Source organism: Neodiprion virginianus, chromosome 3, assembly GCF_021901495.1.
Source record: "Neodiprion virginianus isolate iyNeoVirg1 chromosome 3, iyNeoVirg1.1, whole genome shotgun sequence".
Lineage (NCBI taxonomy): Eukaryota > Metazoa > Arthropoda > Insecta > Hymenoptera > Diprionidae > Neodiprion > Neodiprion virginianus.
The window spans coordinates 6,275,632-6,297,677 of record NC_060879.1 but is presented as its reverse complement, the minus strand read 5'-3'; the positions used below and the strand labels follow the sequence as shown (position 1 = coordinate 6,297,677).

At 39.8% G+C, this 22,046-nt stretch overlaps 1 protein-coding gene across 2 annotated transcripts in view; it reads right to left on the bottom strand.

Moving 5' to 3' along the window:
- LOC124300307 (frizzled-2) overlaps positions 1–22,046 on the bottom strand; it is a 99,210-nt gene that overhangs the window by 46,393 nt on the left and 30,771 nt on the right. The window lies entirely within an intron of this gene.

The window sequence follows — 22,046 nt, the reverse complement described above, 5'->3', positions numbered from 1 at the left end:
ATAGATCAAAGATAGAACTTCGAAGCGTTCTTACGAATGGTATTTGAATATAAAAATATGCCACGAATTAAAATAACACTGTGAAGGTACTCGTGAATGCTACGTGACGCGCCGTGTTCTCAACCCTAAATAATTCATGTGGGATCATGTTGGCTCTTCGAGGCTCATCTGAGGAGTCCGACTTCGATCAACCGCGGGGTGTTCGGCTCAAGAGGTTTCTCCGACGAACCGCTTCTTCGTTGAGTCATTCGAGACGCCGGCTCATCCACCCTGAGATCCCAGAATCCCGAAGGAGAAGAGAGAGAGAGAGAGGGAGAGAGAATTTTATTGATAAGACCGAGGACTCAAGGTCATTGATAGTCCAGGCAATCGTAAAAATAAAAGGTATGCCGAATGTTTGGAGATTATGGTTGCCCGGAAAATACAACAAAGTGAAACCTTAATAAAAAACAATAATACAGTCAACAATAATTTAAATAAAGTAAAACTTATGCTGATTGGTATTTACGATAGTTAAAAAATGAAAATAAAAAAAGGGAGAGAGTGAGAGACGTTTCAAAATAGCTCGATGCTCTTGCGCGCGGATTATAAATTCAACCCCTTGAGTATTGACGCGATTTTAACGAATGTTTGCTCTTTTCTTGTTCCAATCAAGTTGCGGCGCGTTCCCTGGTACGGAATTTTGTGCGCGCCCTCTCGTTCGTTGTGAAAACAAATTTTGGCCGGAGTTTGCTGAAACGCAGCATCAACACTTGCGCTCGAGCCCTGACGGTTCGCAAGTGCGCCATGGTGGCATGCAACTTAGATCCTTCTCGTACGTATGTAATATATACGATGAATTAATTAAAATCCTTCGACGAACAAAGGAAACCAATCTGAATGCTGAATTGAACGCGCGTAATCGTGAAACTCGGGGCGCTTGAAAAAGTTTTCCTCTTTTCTTTCTTATTTTCTCCCCTTCATTTTCTTTCCTTTTCTTTTTCTTTTGCGTTTTTTTTTTTTTTTCTTTTTTTCATTCTTTTCTTTTTCAATTTAACTTAACGAGGTACACGGAAGCCTTTAAAATCGACTCTTATTCTCAGACAGAGTGGAATCATATTCCTTTTTGTTCTCCCATATATACTCCCTGCACTTTACTTAACATTCTCTGATGAGATCAACGCTATTTCTGAAGATTGAAAACTGAGCTTACAATCCGTGACGAATTATTTCTAATAGCCGGTCCGTAGTCGTTCGAAATTCAATTCAACATCGAAATACGGAGCACTGGTCGTCGGATTGACCGATGATTCGATGTCAGGTCATTTGGTATCTATAATTGAACGCAAACAGCTCTTTGACAAGATAAAAACGTTACTCGACCGATCTTTTTTCTTTCTTCAAAGACCTTTCGTTTTTTAAATTCCACCAAATTTACAAGATGTTAAATTTGCTTTTTATCTCTTAAGACAAGTAATGTGCATAAATTTTGTTTAATTAAGCATAAATTTGTGAACGAAGAGCCTGGTATTGATGTCGCTGGCACGAATCAGAGTTGAAAATGAAGAGTGATGAAGAAATCATAGCGTAATCTGAATCCAGGCAGCTGGCGTTATTCGAACGAACCGCAGCCGTACAGCTTAAGAAGCTGAAAAGATGTACGACCGCAATTAGCAAGATTATTAATTATTTTCATTTAAAACCATGCGAACGAATGTGTAATTTGGCGTGAAAGAAATTACGGTTACTCGTATTTGATGCTAATGTATGCAAATTATGTCCGGGTTGAAGTCCATATGCATGATAATAAGACCGAAATATACGGGAATAAAACTATCCACAAAAAATTCGACATTTAAAAAAAAGAGGCAAAGAGAGAGAGAAAGAGAGAAAAAAAGAAGGGTGCGATCTCAGCGTTTTCGGCAGGCGTGAATCCCAGGATATATATATATATATATTATATACAAGGAATCGTCGTCTACATTGGCGACAAGCCCGGTAATTCGTCGTCGGTCGGTTGTTTTAGATTTACGCAGGTACTTTACGACGATCGGACTTCGTTCCCGAGAATTCGAGGGCTTGGCTTAAATCTTGATTTTCTGGTTTGTCCCTGAGCATCGTTGGTCCGCCGGAGGACGTTGCAGCAGCAGAAGCAGCGCCATCGGCATCGGTGCACCGGCTCGTAGAAATTTTATTGGGAGAAAACAAAAACTGTATAAATTTTGTATCCTACACGGTATATCGCATGACACTTTATTCACGTCTCGAATTTCACACCTTAATCTCCCTCCGCCTCCTTCGTGCTTGTTTTTTTTTTTTTTTTCTTCTCTCTTTCTCTCTCTTTCTATCTCTCTCTCTGTGTCTCACTCTCACTCTCTCTCTCTCTCTGTGTGTTTCGGAATATTTAATTAATCCGCTGATTAGCTCCGCCGTTTTATATATCCTCGCCCTCTTCTCTCACAGGCAGAGGATTTATCGCCTCGACGAATAACGAAGAAAAGTAAATTGAAAACACAAGCGCAGCCGGTCTGCTGAGTTCGTTAGCCAAAGATGTTTCACAATCTCGGGGACACACTTCACGATATTATCCGTATACGCACGTATAATATTATAACGCATGATGAACAAGAAGTGTGCGTGCGTTCAACACAACTCCGTAATACCGCAGCACGTATCTTGGATCTCTCGAAACGTTCAACACATTCATCAGAGTCCGAATAAGATTCTTGTCACATAGTTTGTCCAAAGTATTGTAGAATAAAACAAAAAGAGAAGACGAAGAGGTAAAAAACAAAAAAAAAAAAAATAAAAAATATATAAATAATACAGATTTTAATAAGGTACTAATAATTCTGCCACAAAACGAACGGCTACGTCGATATTGTTATTCAAAATAGGAACAATGAAAGCATTGTCGAAAAAAAAACGAGACGAGTGAATTCCCAATTAGATTTCTAGGTTTTTTTTTTTCTCTTTTTTTAAACCAGTGACTGACTTGGACGGGTAATTTTTGGCAATGATTCAAGGCAAATACCTGCACAAGTAGTACATAACGATTGGTGATTGATTATTCATCCGGAGGCGTTTACGGACCCGTTCTCAAACGTGCGGACGCAAATCTTTACCAGGACGTACTTTCGACTCGGTGGAATTTTTATACTTGTGTCGTTTTTTTTCTTTGATGAAGTTATAAATTAAACGGTAGGTATACGCATTTGAGTGTCGTCGAGACTCTGGACGAGGAACTCGGCTCCTCTCTTGGATGGATATTATAATGTGTTAATCCGTAAATAGAATCCACTTGTGTTGAACGGATCGGACGAATAAGTACGGGATGACAGAACGACGCCTCGGCGTCTTGTTTCGAAGCGCGATACAGCGGTTTTGACCCACATGAAATTCAATTTATGCATGATTCATGAGCCTCGCCACGCCTTGAGAAACGACGCGTTCTCTGTTCACGCCAGTCATGTTTTACGTGTCTCGATCGTACTCGATTATCTCGAGAAAAGGGACCATTATTCAAAGGTTATGAGTTACATGCGATAAAGAATCTGGAAGGTCGTTCGGACTTGCCGGTAAAAAGTCCCTAGTAAGATGGTGGTTGTTTCTTTTATACCAATCAAGCTTAGAATCAAGAAAAATCACTGTAGATGCATTTATCGGTCTGCTAGTAATCTTTGTTATGAATTAGAATAAGTCAAGATAACCGAATTGATACTGGTAATGTATTCACGGTGAAAATCATGACCATTGGTGGTTTCGTTGAATTGATTTTTCACCCTAGAAGTCGAAACACAAAAGTTCCCTAGCTTAAGTCTGGTGCTTTTTCACCAATTGAGGTTAGAATCATTGAAACTGCTTTTGTGGAATTTTTCAGTCTGTTAACAATGTTTATTAACAACCAGAATAAGACACCATGAGTAAATTCTCAATACTAAATGTATAATATATATATATTCGTTTCTGTAAATCGATTTTTCCGACGCAAAAAACCGAATTTGAAAGCAAAAATTCCCTAGCTTGAGTTTGGTTCTTTTTGATGAATTGATGTTGTGAAACAATGAAGCAACGAGTTTGTAGAATTTTTGGCTTTATTTGAATGGTTTCTATACGTCCATTTACCAGTTATAGCAATAAAAACTCACGATTAGTTTGTTGCTTTTTACAATAAATTTTCAAACCAATATCGAACATTTTAATTCCTTCGATTCAATTATTTTCAAAATGATATGTAATAATGGTACAGTGTTCGATTTGCCAATGATTTAAACGAAATGTAAAGTAGAACGAGCGGAAAAAAAGAAAAAAAAATACACAGACGTGCCAAACATTTTGGCGTTAAATTTGGATTCTGTGTTAAGAGATATTCTGTTTAGAACAACGCGCAGTTCCATTTCGGATGGTCGAACAAAAGGTATTCTTGTCGATCTGCGTGATGCATCGATTGACAAGATTGATTTGATTGATTTATTTCGCGTTATTTCGGCTCGCAGTAAGAACCGAGTTTGAACAGAATTGTACAATTCGCCGTTGCGTAAGCTGGTAGATTTTCACACCTGTAGTAAAGTTTAATTACATTCTGACATAAAATTAATCGACGTTGTAGCACCTGCCGCATGCTCCTTTTCCTAATTAGCATACCTAATTACTGTATAAATCTGCGAATGTGTTCATTCGGTCAATAAAAGCCCAGCCTCTTTGGCGCTCATTCGACTTTATAATCTGAAATTGTGTTTTTTCACGACAAAGTTTTTATTTTCTCGCTTCGTCGAAACGGCAAAGACTCGGAGCAAAATATTTAAATGTGCGATAAATCTCGACTTTTACGTCTGACATTGATTATTTTTTTTTCCCAGAACTTGCAGATTCTTAATAGCCGTGTTGCATAAAGTATGCTTATAAAACGAATTAAAATCCGATTCTGAGTATAATTTACATCGCGTTAAAGGGAAGAAAGAAAATGAAATAAATACATGTTTCTTACGTTACGGAGAAATTCGTCCGTTGCATAATTCGCTACTGCCAAGAGCACGTGCCTGTACGAGAATATCAAAGGAAAGTCAACCATCGATTTTGATTTCTGGTCGCTAATGAACTGCGTTTCTTTTTCACAATCGTTTCGAACGCGTCTTCCGAGTCGCGTTTAGCCATAAAGTCAATTGTTATTCCGCTTACATTTCACAGAGGTCTGTAAATCAACGTCTGCAGTCTTTCCGGGCGCGTGTTTCGCGCTGCATCCGTTAATAGGCGTGCCCTGTCTCCCGGCTCGTCAATCCTTGTCGCCGTGATTTATTGACTCCGGGTATATAAACCCCTTCGTCGATCATTTACTCGGAATAAACCATATTCACAATACGATCATGTCTTACACTTATTTCCCCCGCTTCTGCACAATCGCGATTATCCAAAGCATTAACTCCTACTCTTCTTCCACCGAGAACAAGAGACGAAGAGATTTCGAGTTCTTAATCGGATCTGAAAGGGCTTTCAGGACTCGGGGCTGAGTTTACGAATTTCATTCCCTTATTCTGTTTTCCGTAAGCTTTAAACAGCTCATCGCGTTCTTTTCGGAGTCTGTGTATTTTCTTCTTAAAAATACCAGCAGCCGTGTGAAATACCTGAGAAATACAGCGTTATTGTTTAATTGCAATGAGCTTTCGAAGTGCACAAAATATCGACTTTGAATAATCGAACCAAGTATTCAAAGACTCGTTCATCATTTAGCTTCTTTGATGATTTTTCTTGATTTCGTAAAATGATGCTATAAATATGTACGGTTACTAACTATCGATTTTGTTAAAAAGATTTTCGGCATTCTCGAATTCACTTATGAGACGCATAGATTCGAAATTCGGAATCGTTTATTTCACCTGATTCTCTGCGTTTATTACTTTCAATTTCATGTCCGAATTTACAGAGTAGTCGTCACTCGATTGAAACTATGTGTGCAATATGTAACCAGTCCTATTTACAGTTTCAAACTCTCTTTGTAATATCGTGTGCACGAAAAAACGGAGTGTAAATAATCGAGCCGCACGTACCAAATCCGTAATCAGGCTGAAGGAATTCGGCGCGGGTTAAATTTAAAAAGCTGAAAAAAAAGTACGCGTCTGAATTCAGCCAAAGTAAACGGGCGCGGATTTATCGTGAGCCTGAGATTTGCTCGTGTGCATAAAACGCAGGATACGCGAATCTCCGTTATCTTTGGCAACGGGATCCGAAGGTAGGGCGTGAGATATCAGCCATGCTTTTAACATCTTGCAGATGACTAAGCTCCGGCACGCGTTCCATTTCGAGCTTGCAAGCATATTCATCGTATGGCCGTAGGGACTTTAAACAATAGCCTTTATCGTCTAGCAGTGAATGCATATTCGGTTTCCGCTTTCTAGACGCCGTATACCAACGCTCTGCGCATCTCGGATGAGAGTCACTGTGAAATCAGTCATCATAACTCACCCAGCATGAACCAACCGGCGGACACGGACCTCACGAGGACCGCGGTTGGACTTCTCTCCTCCTCTTGGATCTCCTTTTATTTTACTTGCTCACCGTTTCTTTTGCCTTTTTACCATTCTGTTTTGGTACCATGCTCAATTTCCGTCTGGTCCTTTTGGACCGATGGGCACTCCCAGAATCCGGGAGACTACTGCGAGGTCCTCCGCTGATCGAGGAACGGTGATAGATCCACCGTAGCGCTCATCAATCGTTGGAATTTGATCACTCGCGATAAGCAGTCATAAGCCACGGGGTCACGGCGTTTCATGGGTGGAATAAAACCGAATTTCACTTCAGCGTTGCCCGTCACAAGTCCCGATAGCCATCGTCTGGGCCCCGGAGCCACACGGTGGCTATTGGATTAATTGGATGTTATATTCCTAACCACCGCGATGTTGGAGACCATGTTACCATCCGCGCAGAGACCTGGATCTGGATAGAACGGATCTGGCTATATGTTTGACGAAACCGAGGCCGAATTCTTCCCTCGTTTATTTTCACATCCGCACGAATTGTTTTCCCAGCCTTCCAGCAACGTACGTGGCAAAGCCCGGCACCAGAAACAGCAATTCATCGATTCGGTATCCGGTGCAGAGAGAACGAGCCAAGCATCGTTTCGGACACCGTTTACAGATATCGGAGTCTTTTACAAGGTATAGATTAAAGGATGAAAACATTCCTCAACTTTTTTACCGCAACGTTCGCTCGTCACTGTCATCGTTTGGTGGTTCCATTATCTGACAACGGTTGTAAAACCACTGAAAGCTGTCTGAGCTCGATTTCAAATCGATTATTGTTCCACGATCCAACTTTTATGCGCTTTAAGATCACACTGTCTCACTGCTATAATGACCTTCCGATAGGTCCGTGAAGAAACCCTTCCGAATGATGTTTTAACCTTTTGATGGAGAGTCATCATTTTGTCCACTAGGTAGAAATTCAGTCTGGAATGCGGTGTGATCAAACTTTCACTTACGATTCTACCCTCCATTAAGAGAAGGTCACCATTCGCGCGGGAGTTTCCTAAACGATTGTTCCCAAGTGCCGAATGTCCGACCATGTCAATTTCAACGAAATATTTATTAGCGTACATGGACGATGATCGCACGAAGGTGTCGAGGCAACGCGTAAAAGTGTAAAACCTTAACAAGGGTGATCTAGGGTTACATTCTACGAGCGACACTAGCGGGGCTTCCTTCACACCTCACATCCCCTTAATGCACACCCGAGACGGTCAATGGTGTAGAACCTTGGGCTGGAATCGAAGGATGACCGAGGGAAAATGGAGAATCGCGCGAGGATGCGCGAAGTATTTTGCATGGAATCCATAATTTACACCATAAGGTCATTTCATTGGGTCCAACAAGCCGGTGACTGCCGGAGGCGCGTGCGTTTGACGGGGCCTCGGATGACATGGATTTTGGGTCCGTCGGCCCGTGCTTTTCGAACGAGTCCGAGGACGAGAACGGCGGAGATGAAGAAGACGAACCAGGCGTAATGGCGCGTGCCGCAAGGATTTCACGGCACGTTAACTCGCCTTGCTTCCATTATCTCTCACGGCTTCCTTTCGCCGACTCTTTGTGCTCCTGTCCTCCTAGACGGACGTCTTCGTCTCTGTTCTATTCGTTTCACTTTCTCATCTCGTAATCAGCTATGCTGTCTCAGAAAACAGGTGGACGGGTGAAGAAAAAAAAAAGGTAACGCTTTTCGTTCTTCTGTCCTCATTGATCCTCCGACACGATGGTAATCAGGCCAGGTTGAGGCGACGATGAATGTTGACGGTGCCTCTTTTAGCAGAATACAAGTCGATCAATTGAAGAAATCGTATAGTTCGAGGTGTGTTGATTCGTCAGACTTGTAACCAACGACACGCGAAAGGCTTCCTAGCCATAACAGAGATGCCAAAGTCAAGTGAAGACCTGACCTCAATCATGGTTAGCCTTCCTAAAGGAGCCAAAAGTGATTACTCAACGACAATTTGTCAAGTTGATTCTTCAGCCGTCTATCTGGCACTGGGATCTGGGTTGTCATTCAAATCCCCCGCCGCGGAAAAGAAAATTAAGCCAATTCATTAAAAACGTTGTGAAAAATAATCAGTGGATTTACCTTGTGGCAGGATGACGTCAGAATGATCTTCAGACTCGACAGGTCTCCAACGATGTCAGGAGATACTCGATATTATCGAAATGATATACGGACGGTGAGAGGAAAAGGATGACCAGACGGTAGCATCACGGACCCTGACAAGTGAACGGGGCATGAAACAGCACCAGAGGCGGACAATGAAGTCGCGGGACGTACGTTTATTATTTTCTTACTTGCAGCGACAGCGCCTGCGGAGAAGGCTGTCCCATGAAACACTAGCGGACAATGCGATACGCGATGGGCATATAAATAACGCTAATTTATATCCGTGACCAAGATACCCATCGCGTTGTACGAAGTTACCAGCGAGCAGCGGGGGGCTTCGAACCAAGCCTTGGGGGCATCGGCGCCGTTCAATTTGACGATTATTTAGTCCTTTCAGCGGAGAATATCGTCGTTTCAAATTTTAATTGTTTCCCATTAGGGTGTCGCTCCGGCTATTCATACAATCGCCTTCTTGAATGCCGTATGAAGCGAGGCCGAGGGAAAAGGAAGACCGTTGAAGCACACACACGAGAGAGAGAGAGAGAGAGAGAGAGAGAGAAACGGGGTGGGGAAAAAAAACTACTATTTAACACTGGTTACGTGATCTGAGACACCAATTTCAATGTGCCCACTTTTGGTAAAAGGCTCCGCACAAAAAGTTGACACTTGAACGAATCTTCGTCAGAGTAAACGGTCTGGGTAATTATCAGCTTTTCGGTACTATCTCACGGGATCTTTTATTTTTTGTTTTTCATTTTTTTTTTTTTTTTTCAATTTTCATCGCTGTTTCGCACCAGCGTCAAATTTTGGCAACATCTTAAGCAGGAGGTGCAAGCCTTGTAGCTTTTGTCGTGGGAGGGAGAAACCTCCTCAGCGTTTTTAGAGCCGGATTATCCTCAGCTGAACTCTAATGTATTGGCAAGGCGTTTAATCGCATTAGGGGTAAAAAGAAAATAACCTAATCCGCTTTCAGGATAGGCGAGATCCGTGAAAAAGTGAGTCTGACAGTATTTGACGCGTCAATCGCGCTAACCACCTGGAAGACGAGGGTAGTATACCTACACGTACATAACGGGGACCCTTTGTTGCTCACTTCAAAGTCCCCCTCCACCTTCCTCAACGCCGAACAGCCCAGAGCAAAGATCAAGTGAGAAGATTCCTAGGAAGCGGCTAAAATTTCAGGACGAAATGTGTATTCTGTACGGGGCGTTCCGCGTCGATTCGAACTTCGTCGTCTTCGTTCTCTTCCCAATTTAATCGGCGTGTTCTAGTACGCTGAGAAAAATTTTATTTGTTACGGTAATTGGAAAAATTGAGTAAAACGGGTATCGTTAAAAAAACTGTTGGAATATTGTTGGAATTACGAAAAACGAGGTACGCCTAACCATTTTGCGATATCGTCGATCCTTTTTCGGTTATTGCAACGCAAAATCAGTTTCTGAGGTTTACTTTACTTTTTTATTTGAATAAGGCTTTAACGTCAATTTATTGTTGCACAAGCATGAAATTTTCGCAACATTTGCAAGAAAATATGGTAACAGTGATCGTAATGAGAAAGAATAGTAACGTATACTAGACTTTGCTCGTAACGACTACAGAACTAATTTTCATTTTCTACCTAGAACTATATTTTTCGATTGTGGTAAAAAATGAAAATAGTCAAGGACTGAGCGGTAACCAGAACTAAAAATTTCTCTCAGTGTAAGATCGTTGTGCATAACGATGTGCACGAATTTTTGATATTCATCCGACTGCTTGAATTAATTAACAAATCATCGTGTTGCTGAATCATACTTATAAATTCTTCAGAGCGAAAGTTTTCTTGTTGTTGTATGGCTATTAAACACGTTATTCATTGTTCAGGAACGGGAATCCTAAGATTGGAATTTTCTCCCCGCTTTTTTTTATTTCCTTGTAATGATAAATCCATTGCATTCCGAACAAAAGATCGAATAATCGAAAATTACTGTTATCCAGTTGATTCTTTTCCAGAAAAATAATTTTTAGAAACTCGGATAGAATAACGATCCGAGAAATGCTGCGATCGCGTTTTAGAGACCAGAAAAGCTTCGAAAAAAGAGGAATAAAAAGGATGACATCCTAGACGTTAAGAGTTGAATATTGATCATGTTGGCATGGAATGGCGCCTAAGAATTCGTGTAAAACAATACGTGCACGTGTAGATAAAAATCAGAGATCGACCCGTAAGCCAGTAACAGTAAAATCTGCCAACGTCTCCGTTCAACCAAAGCTCTTCTTCTTCTTCTTCGTTTCCTCTTTCTTCGTCTCTTCTATTCTTTTCGAGTCGTCTGTTCTTCACAGCTCATTGATTCCAAGACGCAAAGTCTTACGAGGCTGGTCACGAAACATTCCCTATCTTGTCGCACGGTCGTCAATGTAGGCAGTATTCTGTTTTCGTTTTTCTATTACCCTTTTTTTTTCATTGTCTATGAGGACAAACTGCAGCGATAGCAATCGATACATATTTTATTTACGTACCGACTGTTCGTTTTTTTTTTTTTTTATTTTTTTTTCTCCTCTATTATCGTTATTTTTCTCATGCTCGATGTCCCAAACATCGTTCGTGTCTTCCGACACGTGAATAACAACGACGAGAAATTTTTCCACGCGGAGGTGACGCGGCAGGAATTTTTTTCCTCCCAATTCTACGCAGGGCGACTCTTCGGCCAAGGGCCAAAGCAACGCCTGGCTCTTTTGATTTCAATAGAAATCAGTGTCTTTCATTTTATCAAGAAGGCGAGTAAATCCACGCGGGATTCCGTCTCCACCTGCGGCTATATAGCTTCAGACCTTGTACGGATGCCGATGGTATTTCGACAGATACGATAGCTGCATACGAAACGTCGATTTTCGGTTCACACATGTGCCAGGTCCATGTGTGCGTGAATCCTAGATCATGCACGTTTCTAGCCAGCCGTTCCGAGTCGAAAACGGTGCCAAGCGAAACAGGTGAAATTTGCATAAAAATACAGAAATGAGACGAGAGGGATAAAAGGTAAAAATCAAACGAAGGAACAGATTAAAAGAAAACAGCGAAGAGTACCGGGAACCGTTTCAATATTTCCTCTATATCGTGAACGATTCAAAGGACCGAGGAGAAGAGGGACCTGGACAAAGAGGCTTAGAAACGGCGTCGGCGTCGTCTAAAACCAGGCGAGGCGTCGGTTTAACGAGGAGAATTTAAACGCCCGCGGTTGGGAAGTAGTAGAAGTGGAAGAGTTGAAGAGGAACGAAAATAATAAAAATCGTGTGAAAAAACAAAGTCTGAACAAATAAAAAAAAAAAAATACCGAATAATTACTACCGCGGGTATATTGCAGAGATTTTATAATAGCCAGGAATAAATTTCAGAAACTGTAATAAAATGCGCTGTGGCAAATGTGTATAAAAACACGTCTCGCTCGCTTTGAAGAAAATTTTTTTATTTATTTATTTTTTTTTTCTAACCAACCCGCCGCTGATTTGACGCAGCTCTTATTCATCGTTTCAGCATTTGATTTCTAGTGCGAAAAAATGGAACGTTTCTGTTCTTCTAGCTCAAATTTTAGCGCTGTTGATGATGGAAAAATGAATCGTACGTTCGGAGTCAAAGTACGAGTATATAGTAATTGTAGAATATAGTTTTTATACGATTTGTTTGAAAAAATTTTGCGAATATTGATGCATAGAGGATTAAATTCGTGTCTAGGTAACGATCTAATGAATATGATTTCTTTTAATTAGTTTTCGGTATGAATTTTCAAAGGTAATATCACATGTGTTAATTTCATTCAGCAGAGGCATAAAAACGAGAAATATTGAGACTGATAAAATCGCTACGAGTGTGATTTAATCTATAAAAGCTTTTTAATTATCCAGTATCATCAGAAGCAGAAAAGCAGCAACACGAAATTTTTTTCACAAAATTTTTTCATCGGATTTTACTTTTCATCTTTCACTACTGAAATTCTATTCGCCGTGAATGTTTGCAAAATCAACGAGACGTCTTCTTATCGATCTAGCCAGCATTCCAAGGTTTTAAAAAATAATCAATTTTTGACAAATTAACCAACATTTTTACCGAACTTTTGTACATAGTCTCAATTTTTCCTCCATATATTAAGTTGAAAAAATGCAGTAAATTCTTCTTCCAATATTACAGCAAACATGACAAGTTCGCGTGGCGAATCTTATAAAAGCTCCCAGTTATTAAATGGTTGAGAAATTCCAATCACGAAAGCAATAGAATACCTTCAGTATTATTTTCCGCCTGTAATTCTTCCACGATATATAAACGTATATATGTATATGTAGGTCCGTATCTTCGTACACAAAAGCTCGCGTGTACAGAGAACGTTATACTGTACAAACAAACGCTTTGATTGCAGTAAAGATTTGCCAAGTTCCACAGCCGGCAACGTCTTGAAATAAGATTCGAGCAATTTTTTCCATTACCGGAGGGCGGAAGTAAATGCCGTAGTAATATATAGTTGCCTGCAATTAAAACCGCAACAAGGACGATTGATTTCCAAAAATTGCGCCTCGTGACGCCCGAATTATTTCGGGGCTGTGATTCTCCCTTCGTTGCGAGTCCCGATTTTATTTCGAAGACACGAAAGCCGAGGGATGGAAAAAAGAGAAAACAGCGAGGATTACCTGAGATAAAGAAGAAACTAGGGCTTAATTCCTGCGACCGATTGGAAACCGTTCCACATGCTTGACACCTGATTCAAAGGGCTAATTTCACCCATTAGCTTATCAGGCGATCGTAAGTGACGGACACTAATCCAGCAGCACCTGCAGCGTGGATCCTGATCCACAACCCTCTTAACCACACCGCAACACCGATACATTCCTTTTTTTACATCGCTACTTTTCAACGGATGCGGAAGAAAAAATGTCTTCGAAGCGGGTAAATTTTTGGGGTTTGTCTTGTGCTCGAAGAGATGTTTTTTTTTTCTTCATACAAGATGAGACCCATTCGGTCTGAATAAATAGAAATGATGAAGTTTACGGCCGATTGGTGAAACGGACAGTTCAACTCTGTCGCTTTTGTAATGATATAATACAGGTTATAACGCCAAGGTAGATTTTTTGGTGTGGGGTTGAAGTTTCGAAAGATCCTTAATTCCGGATTATCCGGTGGCGAAACTTGAAGTGAGAAATCAAATTTTTGCGAAACAACAAAGTTTCGAATGGTCGGAAAGCCGATGGCTTAAAAGTTCCGAAATGCAGGATGCCGAAAATTCAAGTTACGATAGAGCAAAGTTCCGAAAAGTAAAGATCCCATAGAGCAAAAAGTTTCTATGGAGTAAAATTCCGAAAATTAAAATATACTCGCGCAGCGTAGTTTACTCAACGTTTGGTTGTGAAAAATTAGAAAAACCGAAAATAAAAATTACCAGGATTCCGAACGTAAAAATATCCAAAATCCAAAACAAAGAAAGATCAAACTGCTGAAATTCCTCCAAGCCAGAAATTCACAGAACTGAAAATCTTAGATCATTCGGAATTTCTATGTTGTAGATTTTTTAAATTTCTCATTTTGGCACTTTCGAAATTTTTTGGATTCGAAACTTTCGGACGATTCGAAACTTTGATGTTTCGTCAAACTTCCATTCACTTTGAATTCTGCCACGAAAAAGTTCGGAATTTGGTATTTTCGGAACTTGTAAAATTCGGTATTTCAACTCCGCCCCCATTTCCCCCGGTGAATGTATAATAATAAAAAGAGCTTCGGAATATGAGAGAAGGATGGTGAATTTCTCGAGAGCAATGAGGGGTCCTCTTATTCGGAAAACCGAGGTGGAAAAGTGGGAATATAAAGAAGAGAAGAAAGCGCGGCCATAACTTAGCCGCTTCCTTTTATATTTGAAATAATTTTATCTTCCCCTCGGTATATTCGAAGTTTTTGAGTCCGCGGTGCACGGAATCGGCTCTATTAATTCTACACCTCGAGCCTTGGCTCTTGGACGGTTTTATTAAACCTCCCCGTTTTTCTCGTTTTACATGAATTCCATTAGAATCTCGCGAATGCCGGACGATCGAAGCTCGTGTTTTCGAGCAAAGTTCTATCGATTAACACCGGTTTTCACGAAGCGCAGCGTTTTCCGGCGCACGTTGCGTGTCCGACGGTGCAACCCCATGCTCACGGGGCAGCCAGTCATTCCCCATTGCACGAACAACCGAGGGGATATTTGGGGTTGCGAAGAATGGTTCGGCGGTGCAAAAAGCACCGAAGACCCGTCCGCCTATTGTCCGCTTAATGTTCGCCTCTTTTGATCGTCAACACACTTGCCGTTCGTTCTATATTATACATTATCGAGATTTTCAAGAACCATAGAACGAACCGACCAGCTGCGTAAAGTTGAAGAAAGCCCGGATTTTACCGGCTTACCAATCTCAATACGTCTCGAGAATATCGAAGGTAATAAAAACAGGCTTTCATCGTTCGCGTAAATCACTTCAGATATTTAAAAATAATTTCGTTACAGCTATACTGCAAGTTTTTATTCGGTTAAATAATTTCACATAAACACTGTCGAAGCGATTGCTCAGTTGTTTGCTAACTGAACAATGAATCTCTGAATACATAATTTGCAGCAATGATAATTTTTAAACTGTCTTGCAAGATTTGACACATTTTTTTTTCTTCGTAAAATCAACCCTTTTTGAGCTCACGGTTATCGGTTGAGGAAATTAAAATTGCAAGAGATCCTGTTTTTTGTTTCTTTTTTAATTATTGCGTGTTTGAATAGCTGACGAAAAAGTGATTAGCTCGTATTTTATTCTTCTTCCAATTGCGCCAAAATTTAATCTCATTCCTACAACGAATTAGAGTAAAAGAAAAAAATATACATATATATATATTAAATTAAACGGCCTGGAAAAATTGCAGTTGCTTGTTTTGAACAAAAAAGAAACAATCCAGTCACTTTAACAAATGTATTGATTATATCAAAATTCGAGATGAAAATTTAGCACAAAAGCTACGACGGGATAATTTTCACTGAAACGAACATCTTCAGTCATCAGCTTTTCAATGTTCGAAAAGTATAAGGTATGTCGATAATGTATACATGTACAATAAACTCTCATTTCAGATGAAGATAAACGTATAAGGTAGTAATAAATATGCATAATACACACGTGGCGTATGGTATAAACCCTATATTTCTCTCCTTCTCTCTTTCCCTCTCTTTGTACGGATGCAGAGAAACGAATGTAAGTTTGTTAAACCGATCCCACGCACACCTGATCCCCAGGTGAACAACGTCCGTGCGTACATACAATGCATTCCACGCCAAATCGACCAGGGTCTGGTCCTCGACCTCCTGAACTTAGTCAGCCATTTGTAATATTGTTCTACCAATTCTAAAAATTAGTAAATTTTTTGTCAATTTTGTAAAAATAAATTTTCCAGAACTGTGATTTTTGAAAGTCAAAATGTCTCTTGACGTAATGTAAACGTCAGACGAAATTCTCAAAATCTTGTGTAAGATATAAAAATTTTCAAGTTCAGACCCGAAGTGGTCCGACATGATCGCTTTACCAACTCTTTTTTGGGTCAATAAACAAAAAAGTTAAAAGTAGTCTAAAGAAGTAGTCAGTCTATCGTGGATTGCTATTTGAAAATTTTTACGAACGGATTTTAATTTTTCAAGTTAAAAAAATTGCAAATGATTAATTAGTTTTTGAAAACCCGAAAAATTTCTTAAACTTTTGCAACCTACAAAAGACTTGTAATTGCTTTGAATTTTTTCTCTTCAATTTTTCTTCACAAACGGCTCAAAAAAAGTAGAAGCAAAAGCGGGGCCCGTTCTAGACCGGACTTAAAAATTTTGGTATCCAACACACGATTTTTAAGTATTTTTGTGGTTTTCAAAAATCACGATTAAAACAAATTTGCTTAAAGAAATATGAAGCGAAGTATTCAAGTGCTTTTACCTTTGGAAAAACAACATAAAAATTCGTGGACCAAGTCCTACGGGTCGGGAGTCGAAACCCGGTCGATTTGGCGCGGAATGCCTCATATGCATAATTTGCACGCAACGTACGTAGGCAGGATAGGATGAGATACATGGTTACACGTTGTACGTGCATACAGAGACGCGTGTAAATACATTTGCACAACGCATCATCGGGCAAATATTTGCAAGGCCAAATTCAGAAGTGATTTACGATCCGTGGCGAGCAGGTTTCGCTGGAGCGAGTTTCGTGCCTCCGGTTGTAAATTTGCTCAGCCCTTGGCAAAGTTCCTTATCTTGGTAACCCGCGGAACTCCAAGCGCGCATATAACGCGGTGTACGCGTACGTATGACTGAACGTAAATTTGTAAACTCCGAGGTTTGCTCGGCAGTCGCTTATGGGCACCTAGACGGGCGTCTAGACGACACATCGATCTGTCACGTCTACATTGGCTATTTCGCGTCAAACGAATCACTCTCCGACTCCCGCTTAGGGTACTTTTCAATTTTACGGGTTCAACGGTCCGAAAGAAAAGGCGTGCCGAATTTTCTTCGCTCAGACCATTTTAGTTACAGCGAGAAATTCATCGATACATTGAGCGAAATTTTTAGTTCCGGTTACCGCTCAGTCCTTGACTATTTTCATTTTTTAAAGCCTTGTTTGACTGAAAAAGTATAGTAAACCGAACAAACTGATTTTGCGTTGCAATTACCAAAAAAGGATCGACGATAGCGCAAAATGGTTAAGCGTACCTCGTTTTTCGTAATTCCAACAATATTCGAACAGTTTTTTTTTAACGATACCTGTTTCACTCAATTTTCCCAGTTACTGTAACAAATGAAATTTTTCTCAGTGTATATCTGGGATGGCAAACTTACAGTGTCGCTGTTTCTTCTCAAGTTGAAAAAAGAACTTACAAATTTCTCTGTAAATGTATCACGGTTAATAAACTTACATGCGGAAAGTTGCGATAATACATCGATTTTTAAATCATGTTCTGCAGAAACTTCAGTTTCAGCTTTAGTTTCATTATTGTACGAGTTCTGTGTCGAGTGACGTCATAACTAGTCGAGTCATCGAACTCGTGAACTTCTCAAGATTACGAGAGACGGAAATTGCGCGCAACGCTAGTTTCGAAGAACTTTTGTTACGGAAAACCCGAGAAAGTGGTATTTTTAAATTAATTTATGAGATGCGATATATCTTCGAATTTAGGCTAAAATTTGTACGCATTTTTTTAAAAGTCGAGTACGGTATTTTTGAAATGGTTGAACAATAAATTTCATTGGTACGAATTGAAACATTAACTTGATTTTGGTAGTGACAAGTAATTATTATTGTTCTAAAATTGATTAGTATTTTCTTGAGAAAATGGATTAGTAATAAAAATAGATTCCGAGTGCAGACTACTATTACTACTAACCGAGTCATACATTTTCAAAAAAATCTTGGACATATTCTGCTACTTCAAATAACTCAAATCTATTCGCATGAAAAATAACCATATAAAAAAAGTGATATAAAAAATATTCCAGAATTGTAACGACTCACGAATTTAAATGCTTGGAAATTCGTGTGTGATTTTATCTGAATAATATGAGTAGAATTATTGAGAAAAATTGAATTTTTGTACCGAAAAGAAATTAGAGAGTAAAATTTCAGTCGATTCCAGTGGATTTAACCCGGATCTCGTGTGTCTTGTGCAATTTATGAACAAACCACGCGTGTGTTTATCGTTGCTAAACACGCTCTCCCGAACCAAATAGCATCATGGGAAAAAGGCGTATCTGAGAGATCGGAGCGTTTTGTCCCCCCAGCTTGTAACACTACGCGTCGACAGAGTCATTTCGTTATCTCTATAGCCAGCACTTCCGCTTCATCGATTCTCTGCAGCTCTCCGAGTGCACACGCCTTGACGTGGCTGTTGCAGAAACATGAATGGAGCCTTGTCCAATTACACAAGTGGGTAATAAGCTGTCAGAACTAGAGAAATTGACGTTGGAGTTTTAAATTTTTCCAAAGTTGACGCGAGCTTCAACGATTTTCGAATCTGATTTAACGAAGGTTTATTGCTCGATAAATTTTATGCATCTTCTTATTCATCCGATAAATTTCACGGAACTTCATCCGAAGTTTCAAGAATGATCGATTTTTGAAAAGGTGTAACTGCGACTTGATTACCGGAATTCAGGGAACATTGAAAATGTCATTGGAATGTTTTCCTAACGACGACTCGATTTGACTCAGAAATTTACAGATTTTCCGGAATTGATAATAAACCCACGCCATTGGAAATAGTACGTCTCATTTATTTAAATCGGTACAGTATAATATTTCAACAAAATAGACAGAATAATCAATTCAAAGCTCGTATGTACGTTCGCAATTTAAAAAGTTTTGTGAAATCGTTGATCTATCCAATTCTTGATTATTTATCCAAATTAGCATAGGGTCATTAAGATCAGTGAGATAATTTTTCTAGAGTTAAGGGTAACAAATTTTTTCGCCCTCAAAATGATGAGAACAAATCAAATCGAACGTATTGCAATCGTTAAAAATTATATCATCAAGTTGAAGGGCAAATTCATTCCTTTTTTCAAACAAGCGTTTTTCACCCTGATTGACGGAAAATCTGAACTGTTGGCGAGTAAAAAAAAAACGAATCCGCGAGAGAGAGAGATTGAGAGATAAGAGGAAAAAATATCGACAAAGAATCGCCCCCACCCGCAATTTTTTCGGTATAATTAAACTTGGCGAAATAATGTGTCAGAAGTTGGAATTCGAGATAATTGACACTGGGGCTGCGGCGCCTCGGCACTCGACTCTCACCCCGTGGTTCTGGAGAGTTTGAGCGAGCGTGGCGGTGGAACAGGGCGAGATCGACCCTTCATTTCCGCTCGTCACTCAGCGTCGCGACGCCGGGAACAACCCCAACGGCTTGTGAGTTTGGGGGAGACGGAGTGACGCGCAGCGCCGCGCTGCGGATGAATTGCGAACAGAAGCGTTCAGCCAAAAGATTCCCGGGCTCTAACTTCCCGCTCTTTCCCGCGGCGCGCGCATAACTTGAGGTTATGATTAGGTACTTGTTAATTTTGATGAATCTCTCTGAAGCGATTCGTTATTAGGTTTGTGTACGCCCTCGCGATTTTCAAATAGTAATTTATTCACACGGCACGTGACGCAGCTGTGCCAGCTTATTTTGCGGTGCTTCGTTTCAGACTGGGGGGATCCTCGTGCTTTGGAAACAGCTTCATTTTAGGTTTTGAAACGATCGTTTGTCATAGGAAAGTTAAATTTCAAACGAGTGCGGATCATTTAAAGACGGAACTTTCACTCGGTATGTACTCGCATAGGCTGCGGATAAAATGGCCGACATTTTTGTTGACAAATTCGACATACAATTTAGCTTTCCCGTTTTGCAGGAATTGTTACTGGTCAATGGATAATGAAAAACGAATTCAATTGAGAAAAAAATAGATTGATAAGCGTTATCAAGTTAACATGTACTACAAATTGTAATCCATTTGATGTAGATGTTATTAATTTAAACAAAAAATCATGCAACCAGTCTTAATTGTATACACGAAAGAAAAAAAATGTCTTCAAAATTTCACGTAGATGTCAAATGCAGAATTGATAAGAATATAAATATTTAGTAAATTAATACATTCGTGAGATGAATCATAAAACAAGCTGACAACATTTTTTTACAATTCTCACAGTTGTCGCACTCGATGAATTTTTGGGGATAAATAATGTAACGATTTTCAAGTAATCAATTATTCGTAATTAAGCATCCGCTACTCGGATCAGGTCAAACCCTTTAATCCAAGCGAATTTTCTCAAAATTCTGTAACCGTTCAGCGGCGCAAGAAAGGGCGGGAGATTCAAAAAACACAAGCGCAGCAGCCCCGATTCGGTTCGCAAAAAAGGGCGGGAGATTCAAAAAATACAAATGCAGCAACCCCGATTCGGTCCGCAGGAAGTGATAACCGATATTTATTTACATGTTGTATGTTTCACCTCCGAGATTGACGGCAGTTAGGTGGAGGCAGAGGTATTTCGGCTCGATTACGTTCGCGTCGATAAGGTAATAACATCCTCAACGCGTTCATCGATCGAGACCAAAAGGCACACCTCGCATAATTTGGCTCCGTCAGCAGCGCTAATTTGCTGACACTTCGCGATTTTTGGGGCTTCCTGGCTGCCACGCGTTGTAATCTCGCGGGAAAAAAGTTGACAGACCCTGTTTGCGGAATGCTTTCATCTTTCTCACTTGCGAAGTTTCCACCCGCGCCTCGCATATTTTCACCATTTTTTTGCCAAGCCTCAGGCTCTTCGTCGGGTAAAAACAACGCGTTAGAGAAAAATAAAAGAATATAGCTTTTATACGTCTACTGAACATATTTCGTCACTCGTTTATAATTGGTATTTTCTTATATCGAATGCCACAGAAATTACTACCTCATCTTTTTAGACGAAATTCAGCCAAGTAATAAAGCAATCGATTCATCTAACTGCAAGACTCGAAAATTAGCAAAGTTCAAAATTTTCAGCCACTCAAGCTTCTGAAAATTTTTACGATTCCGAAAATCTTTGACGAATATTAGCAGAAAAACTGGCGTGTGCGAATTCTTTGACATTCACACTGTTTTGTAATCTTTCAGAATTGAGTTTCAATGACGTTATTCAAATTAGCAAACGTTTAACCAATGAGACATGACAACTTGAAGATTGATTTTTTTTTCAATTGAAAAACTAATTGTTCTCACTGGTCCTTGATGCTGCGACCAATTATATAATAAATTCCACGAGCTAGGATAATTCACTGATGCTATGATGAGATTTTATGAAATTTGATATTAATTAAGCTAAAAAACGTAAGAAGTCTTTGAAGTTAAATCATTTTGTTGTTCGACTGCGAAATCTGGATTGTGTGAACTCGCCGGTGTTTTATAAAGGTCTTTATTAGAGTTCGAATTCCGAGAAACTTGGAAGTGTGAAAAATCGATAAAAATAGCAGCGGAATATTGCAAAAATACAGATTGTCATCACGTATAGTAACACCTCAGTCATATGTGAATGTTGATTTTTTTCTTACGTTAAAAATTAACGATTCGAAACCTGTTCGAATCCTGAGCGATAAAAGCTCTTCAACACATTGAACAATTCGCGTCAGATTTCAGCTTTACAACAGACAACAATCGTACTGAATCCAGTTTCTAGACAATTGAAAAAATTCGTGAAAATTCCAATTTTCCTGACTATTACACACGACGCTCTAATTTAGCCTCATTTTCAAGAATGACTTCTCACTTCTCACGGATCGTCAGAATATGCTGGAACAGTTTCTCCGTGGAAGAAACGTGGGTGGACAAAAGTTCTCCTGAATCGTCGGTTGAACAAGGACTTTATTAAGGATCGTTGGTGAACGAAATGTCCTTTTGTCATCTTGACACGGAGTTTTGGTT